Below are 14,193 nucleotides of genomic sequence, written 5' to 3'. Positions count from 1 at the left end.
GTTCCCGGCTCGGCACATGCACGGGCAGGTTTAGCGCCTCTGAGATTGCGGTGGTTCAATGAAGGCAGCGTTCTGCGCCCAGAAGCCTCGCCGGCCGCCGGAGGCGCTTACATCCAGGCGCTACTGACTCGTAGAGAGCGCCTCGGACCCGGGAGGCCGGGTGCGCACACCCGAGGTGACATTTCACGGAGGGACCCTGGCTCCTGTAACAAATGGGCATCATTTGAGCGCACCCGGGCCCCTCCCGCCACTTATTTCATTACAGGCATTAACTGCACGCTGGGGTCAAGCAGGCCCGCTTCCTGGCACATTACACCTCGCCCCTTGCTCATTAGCAGCTCGCTGAACGGATTAACACCTCGACGGATGAAGCGGACGGTTCATGGCGCCCATAGGCGGCGGCAGCAGGAGCTATGCGTCAAGCGAGCCTCGTCTTTACCACGGGCAGGGGTGCTCTATACCCTGCAGGGGAGGGAGGCAGGGCCCGAGCAGAGTCTGGGTCACGTGGGCGTGGTGCAGGGGTCACTGGGCAGGGGGGTGCCACCCGGGAAGGAGAGGGCCTGCGGAACTGAGCCGCTGCTGCCGGGCCTGCGGAACTGAGCCGCTGCTGCCGGGCCTGCGGAACTGAGCCGCTGCTGCCGGGTGGGGGGCGGGGAGTCCGGGGGTCGGAGCCACGCCATGGAGGTCCGTATGGCCGAGCTCTTCTGCTCGGGCCTGGAGAGCAGCGCCGCCGGAGAACCAACAACAACCGGCAGAGCACCGCGACCAGTCTGCCCCCAGAGGTGAGGCGGCGAGGAATGGGGGTGGGGGGCAGAAGCTGCGCTCTTGCCTGAGCTCCGTCCGTGGGAGGGCTGGTTTGTGGGGGCAGGTATCCAGACGTTCTTGTTCTTGAAGCGGAAATCACGGGCCTGTGGAGGGGACCATGGGGTTAATGGCAATCGAAAGCGAAACTGCATGCTGGCTTGCGAGGGAAGGGGGACAGGAGATGTGCACGCCGCGTGGCTGTAAGCGCGTACACCAACTCAAATCCGCCACAAGCCTGCGCGTGCACATCTCCTGTCCCACTTCCGAGGCAAGTCAGCAACAATAGATCTCGCCGAAAGCAGCGCTTCGCGCTGCGTTCGCAGGCGAGACCTAAAAAATGGAGGAGAGACTCATGCCAATGATGCCAGGTCTAACAGCCGGTCAATGGAAATCAAAGTACCATATTGAATGTTTGTCAGCATTACAAACCTTTGCCTTTGGTTGATATTTCCCAGAATTCATTTTTTAGATTTTAAGGGTTTTTCTCCAGCAAAACCTACGTTTTGCAGTTTGTTCAATCTGCGTATTTTAAACCACTCAATTTTAGTGAAATTGGAGACTTATTAAAACTTTGCAGAGTAAGTTAAGCCTCACTCTGCCAACGTCATATATCCCCATTCCGAGTGTGCACTTGGCACATTTGAGCACTCTGTAAATGGGTGTGGGGGTCAGAGTATTGAATAGGAAGTTGCAGTAATTGACTTCGTTTTGAGCTAAAAAGGTGTTGGGTAGTTTTTTTTTTTTTTTTTTTTTTTTTTTTCGACTTTATTCGGATTTCAAAAACCATCCATAAAAGCACAAAATAAATTTTAAAACACACATGTAATGCTGCGACTTATTATTTACAAATATAATTTATAAAAACAACAATGAAAACTCAAATGGCCTTTATACTATACAATGCATAGAACCACCTTAATACAATATATAGCGGCGTATAGCAAAGGATAAATATAGTTATCATGAAAACAAGACAAATGCATTATAACACATTAGGTTAGTGCAGATCACGTTTTAAAGTGCAAAGTGCATATCTTGGTATAAAATTTAGTCAATTCTCAAGGACCTGCGAGAGCATACAATAGCATTAAGAAAATTACTAACTCTAAAAATTAATTCATCAGATCCCAACATTAAGAAATGTCTATAAGCGCGATTGAGGTCGGTCAAATCATGTTTTCTACAATAGGGGATTAGATAGTGCCTTGTAAACTTCGTGTAAAAACCACAGCCAAAAATAAAGTGTAGCATACTCTGGGTTCCGCCGCGGTCACATGGACAATTTAATTTTTCCAGATTTTTGGTGTACCCCAATGGAAAACAAATTAGATTGATAATACTCCGATCCCTGAATCTGAAGAGTAGGGTCCTCTTCCATCTGCCCAATTTTTTGCATAAGTAGGGCTGAGGTAACATAGAAAGTTCAAGGGATAATTCCTGGATTTGTAGATAACTGATAGTAGATGGTTTCACAGAATCTACTCTTTCCCTCTCTATGTGATAGTGGTGATAGAGTGCCCTTCGCACTAAATTTTTATGGGAGCCGTTAATCTGGTCGGGGTTTGTAAAGAGATGACCATAATTAACACTCATGAGGCTCTTTTCTACCGCATTAATCCAGGGAATTAAGTTGACATTCTCGCAGTTTAGACAGTCCATAATGATCTCGCGGGACAGGGAAGCTGCCGGGTTTTTCCAGACCCTTAACCAGAACAGTGCGGGTCTGGCTCTTATAAAATCCTCAACATAATGTAGTTTTAATTCATTATGGCATACAGTAGTTGGTGCACAAATGACTCCCCCCAAAATTTTCCGGCAAAATCTGTTCTCTTCTCTCTGTAATTCGGAACAGTTCGAAAACCCCCAAACTTCAGCCCCGTATGTGCCAGTTGGGAGACATTGGCTCCGATAAATTTGTAATAGGCTGGGAACCACGTCCGCCTGGCGTGGTTGGCGGAGAGAGATAACAGAATTGATCGATTTTGAGAGTTTATTTCTCCCCATTGCAACGTGGGGTTGCCACGAGCCACTATTAGAAAATAGAAGGCCCAAATATGGGAAAGTGCAAGTGCTTTTTAAGGAGTTTTGGCCTATCGCGATCGTTGGGATTTTATAGTTTTTAGGACCACAGGTCATTATAAAAGATTTGCTGAAATTAGTGCACAAACCTAAGTCAGACATATAGTCGACGAATCCCGAAATTAAAATACGTAGGGCGTTCGGGGTGCGGCCTATAAGTACCGCATCATCCGCGTAGAGTAACGCCGGGATTGGTTTCTTATTAATCATAGGAACGTCTTTTGTCAGGTTGCATAAAGAATGGGTTAATTCATTGATGTATAATATAAAAAGCAAGGGGGCCAGAACGCAGCCCTGCCTGACCCCCTTGCCTATTAAAATTTCGTTTGAGACCTCGCCTTCGTTATTTATTCGGACGCGGGCCTTCAAGTTGCAGTGGAGGTTGGCCAAAAAGTGGACTAATGGTTCGTCTAAGCCGTAGTTTAAGAGAATGGACCACAAGCGGGAGCGGTTTACAAAATCAAATGCTGAGCTCAGGTCCATGAACCCAAAATACAGAGGGGATTGTTTAGCTCTTGTATATTTGGCCATTATAAGGTTGAGGTTCAGGCATTGTTCCACCGTGCCAAGTTTGCTCCTAAAGCCTAACTGGCAGCGGTGGATGATGGAGTTATCATCTGCCCATGTGCTAATTCTATCAAATAAGACCCTGCCAAGGACCTTCAGGGTATTATCGATCAGCGATATTGGTCGATAACACCCCGGGTCCAACCTGTTTCCCTTTTTGAAAATAGGTACAATAGTACTACAGGACCAAGTCGGGGGGATAGATTCCTTACTCAGGTTATTAAAAAGGTTACAGAGTAAGGGGGCCCAGAATCTTATATTGGATTTAATCTGATCGATAGACAGGCCATCCGGGCCTGGTGCCTTATTACCGGCACTATTTCCAATAGCTTCCTCTACCTCCTCTAGTGTTATAACGATAGTACTGTCTGGGAAATTATCCTCGGTATGATCTCCATCTTCCGCATATAATTTCGAAAAGTGAGTGACCCATAAGTCTCCTGTGATATTGCAGTTGATTGGGGTGATGTTACTTCCCAGGGCTCTCAAATTCTTTACGTTTCTCCAAAACCCGGTTGAGTCTTTTAAGGCAGCAGATTTCGTTAGGTTATCCCAGTGACTTATTAAAAGCTCCTCAGTTCTGACTTTTAGTGCGTGTTTATATTTAAAGCGCAGTGAACTGACAAGGGACACATCGCGGGGTTTAACTGCCAAGGCCTTTCTAAGTTCTCTATTGGCCCTCGAGCAATTGGTGTCAAACCATCTTTGATCGGTTACGTTATGTTCTTTTGACGGTCTGGATATTGCCCTTTTTATAGCTATGCATAAATCACAAAAAGACTTAATTATGTCGGGGCCTTCGAATGCTAAACATTTGGAGATCAGCAGAGGGTTAGTCCTGATCACAGTAGATAGGATCTCATGGTTGTCGACCCCTCTCCAGACAATCCTAAGCCTGTCTGTGGAGACAGTGATATTTTGGGCTCCTGTCTCACAAGGGCCTATAGGTTTATTGATAGATTTGAGTTGGATTACTATGGGCAGATGATCGCTATATGGGCTATTAACAACCTCAGCGCCAAATAATACTTCACTAAGGCGGGAAGAGGTAAATATGTAATCAATCGTAGATGAACTACCACGGCCAATGTAGGTAGGGGCCGGCTCAATTCCCTCGGAGGATCCACATAGACTCATTACATCATCTAGATCCCTGCTATGTAATAAATCCAATAATTCGGTACCTCGTCGGCAGGGCAATGATGTTTGGTGGATGTGGGCATTAAAGTCTCCACCAACACAAATGCCATCAAATTGGCCAAACTTTTCCCCATTTGCAACATCATCAATAAAATTAAACAGTTCCAAAAAAGTAGGATTTGGATGGTTGATAAAATCATTATTATAAAAGTTTATGAGACAAATTCTTAACCTTGCAACATATTTCACAGCTATCAGATGTTTACTGACCACATGTAAAGGTTCAATTTTCACGTCTTTAGAAACTTTTGCCCAGATAGATAAACCACCACTTGGTCGCCCCGAAACAGAGGGCAGAGCAGTAGGGTTATGGGCAAAAAAGCCCTCTAGTAATTGAGGACATGTACTTCGTTTTGAGCTAAAAAGGTGTTGGGTAGTTGGAAGGAGAGGATTTGGTCATTTCTGTGTATTCTGAGGAGGCGGTAGAAGGCAGCTGTGCAGTGGGGATGACGTGAGATGTCAATTTCATTTAGATTTCATTGGGAAGGACATGAGGTCACACAAACTCAATCCTGGCCTGTGGCAGCTGTGATACCCGGATTGGCAACACCACCAGAATATTCTAGAATTGCGACAACATAGAGATGCATGTCTCAATGTCGAGTTTGTGAACATAGACCGACAAAAATATAGTATCAACTACATCGCCTACCACTACATCACAGACTAAGTATACATTGAGGGCCAGATGTACGACCATTGGCAATTGCGAGTCGCAAATTGCGCCAAATTGCGAGTCACAATTTGCGAATCGCAATTGCCAATGTACAACCGTGTCTGAGGCACTGTTCGCGATTCACAATGGGGTCGCAAATTGCATACTTCATGAATATTAATGAGGCACTTGCAATTTGCGACCCCATTGAGACCTCCATGTCTGGGACTGCTTTTAAATAAAGCAGTTTTTTAAAAATAATAAAATGAAACGTTTTTGTTTCAGTTTTTAAGGGCAGATAGTGGTCCCTGGCACCACTGCCTGCTCTGAAAAAATGTTTGTGCACCCATTCACAAAGGGGAAGGAGTCCCCTGGGGAATGGGTTGCAAATAGTTTACCACCCTCTTGAAGAGGGTGGTAAACTGGGTGTGTTTTGTGACCGCAATTGCGGTCGCAAAACATTCTTACAAAGGGTTCAGACTCGCGAGTCGCTAACCCTATTTTGCTAGTCGCTATTTAATTAGCGACTCACGAAATAGGGTTAGTACATGGCCCACACCCTAAAACCCATTTGCGCATGCAAAAATCCATCGTACACCCAACCCTAAGTCTCTTTAATTTCACATCTACTTTTTTATTCTTACCATATGATCTAGTGACTAAGTCGATGTATCGCTTGCGATATAGAGACCTGGACCCCACATGGAAGTTTGGTGTATGCCTTCAATGTTATCCACTCTCCTCTCCTAACTTCTGCATTGTGAGGAATGCAAAGCTTTGGCATTGCACCTCAAAGTCAATGGATCATGCTCTGCTCATCCCAGTATTCAGACTCCGTTCTGGAAAGTTCCTAATGTAGCATAGCAAAGTAAAAATTGGCAACATAGAATAAAGAAACAAAACATTTCACAGCAAACTTAACATTTATTCCGATCCGTTGCATACTCCCGCCATGACAACACTGTTCTGGAGCACATGCACTGCTCCATTAATTCAGGCCTTGGCGTGACCTCTCAATCTCTTGCAGGAGGGCACTGCGCCAGCAGGTCTGTCGATTTTTTTATTCAGTTCTTGGCGATGCCAGGACGTTTCCAAAGTCAAGTGTGAAATCTCCAAAGAAATGTAATATCTTGGAAATGTTGCCTCCTCTCTCCTCAAATGGCCTCCCAAGAAGTCTGGAAAACAAGTTCCTAGCACACGCTTGAAGCATTAACAAGGCCCCATCAGAACCAAGAACAGGAAACACAGAGGAGTTTGTGAGCACATGTTAAAAGGAGGGATCAGAAAGTCTCAAAGTCCTCCCTTTAGAGGGGAGAACTCTCTGCACCTCGGCCGCCAGCAGACCCTCACATGGGTCTGGAGATCTTCCAACTTTTGAAGGACATGCTCATCATTCCAGCTTTTTTAAATGTCAAACATAAGAAGAGTTTAAGTGTGAGGTGTCCTTTGTGCTTGAGATCCAGGCCAAATGTCCCTCTACCTTAGGCCAAACCCCAGGGCTCACTGGCTGGGAGCACAAGCTGCTCCAGTTTGAGAAACTGTATCTCTGTTAGAAATGTAGAATCACCTTATAGGGAATGTTTTGGGGTGGAAAATGTATAAGAAACGAAAACATTTTCAAATCATGCTCAACCTTTATAATCATTTCGGAAAGTTTCAGACATATACTCATCTATTTGTGGGAGGTCAGGGTTGTTGGTTGATTTTCAGGTGAAATACGGCTCATGTCAACATGGGGCAGAAAACAAGAGGCCATGTTTATGACCCAGTTTGCATCACTCTGACGCCACACAAGGTGGTGCAAGAGCGACGCAAACCTAAATAATATTTTTAAAGCCACGCAACGCCACTTTGCGTGGCTTGCAATGGTTTCAAAAAATGTGATACAATGCAACAGAGTGCTGATTACTGCATTGCATTACTCTGTGCAAGGGAGGCATTCCATGTGCATTATGTGGGTGTTCCCATGCAACCCCCATGGTTTGTGACGCATTTCAAAATTTGCCAAACTGGGTAAAGCAGGGAATGCGCCATAAAGATATGCCTCCCCAGGAGAGGCATAATGAGGAGAAATAACTTTATCCTCATTTTTTCCTATTTCTGTATGTGCTGCATTCTGCAGCACACGCAGAAAGAAGAAGAAGACTCTCAGGATTGCTATTGTGCAGGAAGGGCCCCCTTCCTACACAAAATCAATCCTGCCTACAACTCAGGCACCCTTGCCCCGTTGTGAAAGGGTGCATGTGTTGGTGCCACTTTGCCAAAGCATATCTAGCACAAAGGGAAAGGAGAGGAATATGCCATATTGGATAAATGTGGCACATTTCTGCCCTTTCCCTGTGGCGCAGGACAGCGCAGCAAAGTGACTTGCTGTGCTGCTCTGTGCCACAAGGGTCATAAATATGGCTCTAGGAGTGCATGCAGATCTAGGTCTGTGCGTATGAGACATTGCAACCATTGGCATCCAGCTAGAGACATATTTCATGTCCCTCTGCTAGGGCAGTGGTTGGGTTCAGAAAAAGTAATGGGCCCTACACTGCAGAGAGTGGCACAGCGAGCCCTTTGGCCACCCGTGGCAGTCACTGCTTTTGCCGCCCGGCCTCATTGAAGAGCGGGGGTTGCTGGCGACCGTTTTGTTTGCCGCTGGGTGGCAGGTAAAATCGTGTCACCTGGGGTGGACCACCCCCCTTCACCCACCTTGCAAAGCCGCTGCCTACAGATGAAAAGGAGTGGATGATTTGTGGAGGGTGAAAAAGAGATGGGTCCTGCCGAAAAAATTAGTGAAGGTTGATACACCCTAACTCATTTTAATTGTCATGTGGAGTGGTGGCAGGCATTAGCCTCTCCTTTGCCTTTTTTAGGCCTGCCTTCACAGTATTTTGTGTCACTAAACTTATAGATAGTATTACCTAGTGGCGGTAACCCCTAGCTAGTAATAGTTTGGTCAGCTGTTCCAAAGGAAAAGTGTTGTTTGTATTGCAAATAATGTTTGCACCATTTGATGAATCTCCACCAAACTTTCTCAAAAGTTGCCATGTTCTGACTAGTTTGTGCATGGAATGTTTCAGGGTGATCCGTCAAGTGGGGGCCGAGAGAAAAGAGGGGTCCCAAAACACGAATTCCCTACGCATTTTCTATAGACTTCTTGAAGATGGGCTATAGCAAAAACTGCTGAGCCTAATTACACCAAATTCGGAAAGATGTTAGATCTCGGTCCGCAGATTGTGCGTTTCATGATTTGGTGTATATCTGTTCAGTAGTTTTTCAGAAATTAATGTTGAAAAATAATTTTATGCCTGGACTCTCGCAAGAGCACCAAATTTAAAAATTGAGAGTTCTGATTGGCCCAGGGACCTCTATTTGTTTTGGGCAATCTCGCTCCTGAGGGAGACAGACTCCTGCAGAAATTAGCATTCTGATTGGCTGCTAGCAACATGAGAAAAATGTTGCTGGCAGCCATTACAGGACTCAGGGACTTAGTTCCCTTTCCTGAATATGTTTCAAAGAATATATAAGGGGGCAGGGTAGGGATACCCTGACCACTCAGGTCCCATGGGGGGGGGACAAAGATGCCACCCAATGGCTCAAAAAGATCAAAACATCAGCAAAAATTCTGTGATCCCTCAAGTCTCCCATGAGATAAAAAAAATGGCTATTGGGCCGCATTTACTGTGGAGTCCACCCTAGGGGCTGTATTCATTAAGGGGAGGGGGCTGTGTGCCTCCCCTCCCTAATCATCCAGAGGCCCGGGAACTCACCCCTGGTCCAAAATTGGTTTATATGGGGAGGGGAGCTGCACGACCGCCCCTGAGCCTCTAACGTCTCCAGGGAGCCCATGACCGGGGCTACATTCTAATTAAATGGGGAGGGGGTGCACATCCCCCCTCCCTGAGCTTCAAAAGGCCCCAGGAAACCCACCTGCCCACATTTAACAAAATGGGGAGGGGGTTATTAAAGGCCCCAGGAGCTCACCCCGGGGACGATTAAGGAAGGGAAGCCTCACGGCCCCCTACCTGAGCCATTTATGGTCCTGGGGTCCCAACCCATATATATACTCTACGGGGACATCATACTTAGGCTTACATTTACCTCTTACAAAACCAGAAACCTTCAGCAGTTCTAGTTAACTGAGCTAACTATAACTTATGCCCAAGCAATGCACTGCTTTTGACCTCACATAATACATCACTCATGACATGGTCAGTGACATAACTTATGACATCTCAAATGACATCACTGATGACATCATCCAGTGATTGTGAGTGTTTTCTAAACGTTTCTGAGTATTAAACATATATCTTAAGGTAATTGGCTGTGGGAGTACCTGTATGGGTGAGTGAGTGGGTGTGTCAGTGGTGTGTATGTGAGGGACTGTATACATGAATGAGTGAGTGTGTGAGTCTTTATATGGGTGAGTGAGTGGGTGTGTCAATAGGTGTATAAGTAAGCGGGTGGCTGTGGGAGTATCTGTATGGGTGAGTGAGTGGGTATGTATGTGGCTGTAAAGGTGAATGAGAGGGTGAATGAGTGGCTATATGGGTGAGTGTGCAGGTCTGCCAGTGGCTGTAAATGGTGAATGAGAGGGTGCATGAGTGGCTGAATGAGTTACTGATCAGGCACATAAATGTCTGTATGGGTGGGTGACAGAGTACCTGAGTAGCTGTAGGGGAGCATGAATAGGTTTGTAAGTGGGTGCATAGGTGAGTGAGTGGGTGTGTGAGTGACTATGTGGGTGAGTGGCTGTATCTCGGAGTAAATGACAGTGAGAGATGTTGTATGGGAGAGTATGTCCTTATCTCCGTGACTATATAGGTGAGTACATTTATTAGAATAGTATAGTAAGTGAGTGGGTATGAGTAACTAAATGGATGAGTGAGTGGCTGTGTGAATGTATAGGATTGTGATTAGGTATGTGAGTACCTGTATGGGTGACTGATTTAGCATGTGAGTGTCTGTATGGGTGTATGAGTGGGAGTGTAAGTGTATGTATGACTAGATGGCTGTATTGGTCAGTAAGTAGTTGTATGAGTGGCTGTATATGTGAGTTAATTGTTGAATTATCACTATGTGGGTGAGTGAGTAGGTGTGTGAGTGTTTCTATGGGGCTGTGAATGGGTATGTCAATGGTTGTGTGGGAGTGGGTGTATGAGATGTTGTATAGGGGTATAAGTGGGTTTGTGAGTGGTTCTGTGGATGATATCATTAGTGATGTCATTTGTAAGCTTTTATTTTTTAAGTACATTTCTAAGGTTTTTTTAAATTCTATCTCCTAACTATAACGTCCCTGCAACTGTTGGTTTCGTCAGTGAATTCCTAAGGTTTTTTTAATTCTATTTCCTAACTATAACGTCTCTGTAATCTGTTTTTTCAGTGAATTTCTTCGTTTTCTAAAATTTCATTTCTTAACTGTGACCTGTTGAGGTTTAATTTATGTGAAATGAGCATCATGCCAGAATCAATCCTACCCTGCATATTTATCCAAGAAGAGGCCACCGTTTTCTGCAACTCCTCTACCCGAATGTATGTCGTTACAACGCAAACATTTACAACGCATGCCTTTACAACACAGTTTTTACATTGCAACATCCATTACAACGCATGATTTTACATCGCATGCCATCACAACTCATTTTTACAAACTACATTTACAACGCATTTCATTACAACGCATACCATTACAACGTGTACCATTGCAATGCATATTACTTTTAGGCCAACAGTAGGGTAAGTGTTGGATAGTGTAGGGTTAAAAATTACTATTCCCACTCCAGTGAGTGCAACTGTAGGATAAGTGTTGGCTAGTGTAGGGGTACAAATTACTATTCCCACTCCAGTGAGTGCAACAGGATGGTAAGTGTTGGATAATGTAGGGGTAAAAATAACTATTCCCCAGTACTTACCTTATATTGCGTTATAATGGCATGTGTTGTAGTGACATGCGTTGTAATGACATGCATTGTAGTGACATGCGATGTAATGGCTGCGTTGTAATGGCATGCGATGTAAAGGATGTTGCGTTGTAATGACTGTGTTGTAAAGGCAGTGAGTTGTAATGACTGCGTTGTAAAGGTTGTTTCCTCTCTACCCAACTGGAGTACTGTCTAATGGCTAATTAGTAAGTGCTACCTCGTTGGGTAAATGTATAGTGCATCTCCTACACAACAACTGCATAAAGGACACCAAGGAAACGTCTTCAGTGACCTTGTATGTGTGTAACTTTACCAATGTGATTTTTCACCGAGTGTCCTCACCAGAAAACATTACAAGGTGGAACTGCACAGAACACACACTTGGATAATTTGTATTATGGGGAGGGGTCTGCGTGCCCCCCCTCCCTAGGCCAATTTTGGCCCTGTGGGCCCCAGGGACCAGCGATTAAACTATGGGGAGTGGCAGTGAGGCCCCCCTCCACAAGCCGGTTATGCCCTCAGGGACCTCATTCCCCAGGGCCTGGCCTCTTTATTCTGGTTGCCCCCAGGGCACCCAGTGACCTCTGTTGGGAACTGTAGGGGGAACCTCAAGGCCTCTACTGTCCCTGCTGGCTCCCCGCCTACTGTGGGAGCTGGCATTGCTCTGACAGGCAGAAGGCTCCTGAAAGACAGCTCCCTGTCTGTCAGAGCAAAGGTTTTTATCTGTTTCCCTGCACATGCAGGGAAACAGATGAAAATTCCGATTTCTGCAAGCAGGAGCTTTTTGACAGCTCCAGGTTTTAGAAAGAGGAGTTATGTTTGATTTTGCTTGGTGGGATAAGCAAAAGCACAAAGCTATCTCCTGAGGGGTGGCACGAGCCAGCCCTGAGGGGTGGTGGTCCCCAGGGCTATCAATGGCTCCAAGAGGGGAGACGTGCGGCCCTCCCCGTCATTGTGGTATCTAGCCCCTGGGAAGTGGTTGTCCCTAGGGGTGGGAGTCAGTGACTGACCCTCTACATTAAGTAATTTCAGCCCTAGGGAGGCGGTGGTCCCTGTTGCTCTAGGGCAGCTGCGCGGCCCCCCCTTATTTTGAATAAATTGAAAAAGGAGGGGGGCCCAGGCATATGAAAGCCATGTGGACCACCTCCTCCCTGGGGCATTGGTTTTTATGTATGAGGGGCATGCTCACACGCACCTCTGTGCCCAAGGGACTGCCACCTCCCCGGGGCAAATGTTTATAAACTAATTTGAGGACCACCATCTCTCCAGTGCAAATTAGGTTGAAAATATTTGGTCGGGCCTACGCCCCCCGTAGCTCCAGGACCACCATCTCCCATTAGGCGGTGGTTCACGGGGCTATGAGGGGGTGCGTGGGTAGACCAGATTCAATGGAAAGGTAGCTCTTGTTCCAGAAAGAGCTTTATTTGTTATTTGGTGTAAATCCATTCAGTAGTTTTGGAGATATTAAAGGAAATCCAAATTTATATATATCTAGAGGCGCGGACCGTCAGCAAATGTTATCAATCTCGTGCAGAGATCTGATTGGCTGACAACACTTCAACCAGGAAGTATTGGCAGCCATCTTGGGACTCAGCCTAGTCCCAAACAAAAATGTAAACCCAAGAAAAGGGGGCAGGATGGGAATACCCTGATCCCCTAGGCCTGGTGGTTGGGTCCCCCAGGGGCCTCACCAAGGCCCAAATTTGTTTGAAACTTTTCGTGAGGAAAATCGTGAAGATCCCTGTGAACTCTTTTTTTTTAAAAGCACAGTCTCCTGGGCTTGTTTAAATATCAGCCCTCGGGTGGGCCAAGTCCCGGGAACATTTTTGCAAATATAATAGGGGGAGGTGGGTGCATGCGGCCCCTGTCCATATTGTTGATATGGGCCCAAGGGACCAGCACCATCCCAGGGCAAACCAAAAATGAAAAGGAGGGAAGGCCTTTTATGGTGCCGGGAAATGCCACCTCCCCAGGGCTCCATCATAAAATAAGAGGGGGGCAATGCGGACTCCCTCTTTACAGATAAATTGTCCCAGGGACCACCACCTCCCTGGGGTGAAATATATTTATGAAAAGAGGACAGAGGTTGCGTGACCTCCCTCCCGATCCGTATTTGCCCTGGGGACATCTGCCTCCTCAGGGCATGGCCAAATTTTTACAGGGAGGGGGGCTGCGTAGCCCCGGGGACCACCACCTTCCCAGGTCCAGGCTGAATAAACAGGAAGGAGGAGGGGCAGTGCACCCCCCTCCTGGAGCCATTAATAGCCCTGGGAACCACCCCCTGGGTCAGCTACTTATGTCTCAGAGTGCCCACTCCCAGGACACAACTGTAAACCCTCACCTGACAGGAGCTTCAACAACTCCCAGCAAGGGACAGCAAATAGTAAGTCCACTCCCAGTAGGCCGGAGCAGGAAAAATGCCCTCACTCGCTGGAAGTGGACTTTTCATCTCTTTTCCTGCCCGCTGTCAAGTGGGCAAGAACATGATGAATGGATTGCTCCCACATACAGGGAGCAGCATTTTCCACTGCTCCCTGAGTGTGGGAACAATACCGGGACATGCTGGAGGCCAGGAGCCGGCAGGGACTGTGGGGGTATTGAGTCTCCCTCATTGTCCCTAACGCTGCAGACTGGGTTCCCTGGGTGGGCTCAAGGGCACCCAAGATCAAGAGGCCTGGCCCCAGGAGATGGGGGCCCCAGGCCAGAATCATCCTAGGGAGGGTGCAGCATGAGCCCATTCCCTTTTATTTCATTAGGTGAAGATTCACCTCTTTGTAGTCTCGTAATCTTCTGTTGATGAGGATTCTTGTTGTAATAGATTTGTGGATGATTATGCTCAGGGAACAATCAAATTACTGACATTACATACACACAAGGTCACTGGAGACATTACCTCATCCTCCTTCACACAGCTGTAGTGTAGAATATGCACTAGACATTTAAGCAATGAGGTAGCGCTTACTAATTAAATGATAGAAT

Source organism: Triturus cristatus, chromosome 11 (assembly GCF_964204655.1).
Source record: "Triturus cristatus chromosome 11, aTriCri1.1, whole genome shotgun sequence".
In the NCBI taxonomy this organism is placed as follows: domain Eukaryota; kingdom Metazoa; phylum Chordata; class Amphibia; order Caudata; family Salamandridae; genus Triturus; species Triturus cristatus.
This window is presented reverse-complemented; position numbering follows the sequence as displayed.